Below are 1,352 nucleotides of genomic sequence, written 5' to 3'. Positions count from 1 at the left end.
TCCTTCCTAATAGCAAAAGGAAAGCCCAGGGTGAACGTGCTCTCATAAAGGCCTGAGAAATATGGAGGAATGCAGAGTATTCTCTTGAAGAAAGAGGGTGTTTGCCATGACAAGGTGACACCTCGGGAAGTCCTCCAAAGGAAAGAGAAGGCCTCATATGACCTGGCTGTTGCTCTGCAGGGGACAGTGAGGCCATGGACCTGGCTGTGCCTGGGCAGCTGGACCCACCAGTGTGGGCCAGCTCTTCTTCTGAAGTCAGCCCAACGGGGAAGAGGAGAGACAGGGACACTAGTGTATGGCTCAGAGGGATAATTAATCATCTTGGCAATTACTCTGGTCTTAAATCAGCTTCCAGCTGAGCTCCATGACACCGCCTCTCCGTTTCCTGGGACCAGCAGCTCCACTTCCCCTCTTCAGGAAGCAAATTAAGGGTCTGTTCCTATATAGCCCATTTGAGCAGATTTTATTCAAAGAAAATGACATTATTAATAGGTAACCGATTTTTTCACTAATGACAAAAGACTCCTACCAAGAACCTGGTTTGTGTCCAGTAATGTCATTGGGTGTTTTGTTTGCTTTGTTTTGTTTTGTCGATATAAGCATTTTTCTCCTAGAGATCCCAGGGGTGGATTTCTGTCCTTTGACCCTTCGTACAGCAAGTGGATGCAAGCACGAAAAGGAACTAACATCTTCAGTTCTTATAGATACTTCCTGTAAGTATGATGGAAGATTCCTGAAGGCTAAGAGTTTCTGAGCACTGAGCAAAGTAAGCACTGGGAATTTGCAAACCACCTGACTAATCGTGAATCCCACCGTCTCTCCCTCTCGTGCAGGAAGAGGAAGTGGGGGTCACGCAGAGGGGACGACCCTCCCACCGTCCTTACCTCACTTTGCACGTGGCACCTGTGATTCTGTCATCCTCGTCCCTTGGAGGTGAGGACAGGGTGGGCTCTTTAGTTCATACTCACAGCCTCACTTCCCTGACACTGCTCAGTCCTTCCATTTTAACTCCTTCTGTGCCTTCTAGATGACTCAACACCAGTCTCCTTCGTCTAATCTTGGTTTCTTCCTGCACCTAGGACATCTGCTTGGCCTCCTGGAGCACCTACTGGCCGTGGCTGCCCACCATTATTTATTGTGCCTTCCTTCGTTTTTGCAAATGCATCTGAAAGATTGCTGCTGTTTGCCTTAGACTGATTAACAGACACACTGTGTGAGAGCTTCTTCATCAGTCAGCGCTTTTATGCTGTTTGTTCTAGCTCTGGCGTCTTACTTTCCTTTCATTGGTATTATAATAGTAGGAAGGAAGAGTGATCAGTCTTTAGGTTAGTAACAGCAAACGTCACCCCTCG

The 1,352-nt window shown here is 47.5% G+C and overlaps 1 long non-coding RNA gene across 1 annotated transcript; it reads left to right on the top strand.

Annotated features, from left to right (window-relative positions):
- Positions 1 to 650: 650 nt before the first annotated feature.
- LOC120587326 (uncharacterized) lies at positions 651 to 1,141 on the top strand. The gene is made up of 3 exons (XR_005648921.1): positions 651 to 713; positions 834 to 933; positions 1,028 to 1,141. It is a non-coding gene; the product is annotated as an uncharacterized LOC120587326 (long non-coding RNA).
- Positions 1,142 to 1,352: the final 211 nt, after the last annotated feature.

The sequence above is a fragment of the Pteropus medius genome, unplaced genomic scaffold (genome assembly GCF_902729225.1).
Source record: "Pteropus medius unplaced genomic scaffold, Ma_sr-lr_union100, whole genome shotgun sequence".
Classification (NCBI taxonomy): Eukaryota; Metazoa; Chordata; class Mammalia; order Chiroptera; family Pteropodidae; genus Pteropus; species Pteropus medius.
The sequence above is the reverse complement of the archived record's forward strand: the minus strand, read 5'-3'. Positions and strand labels throughout refer to the sequence as shown.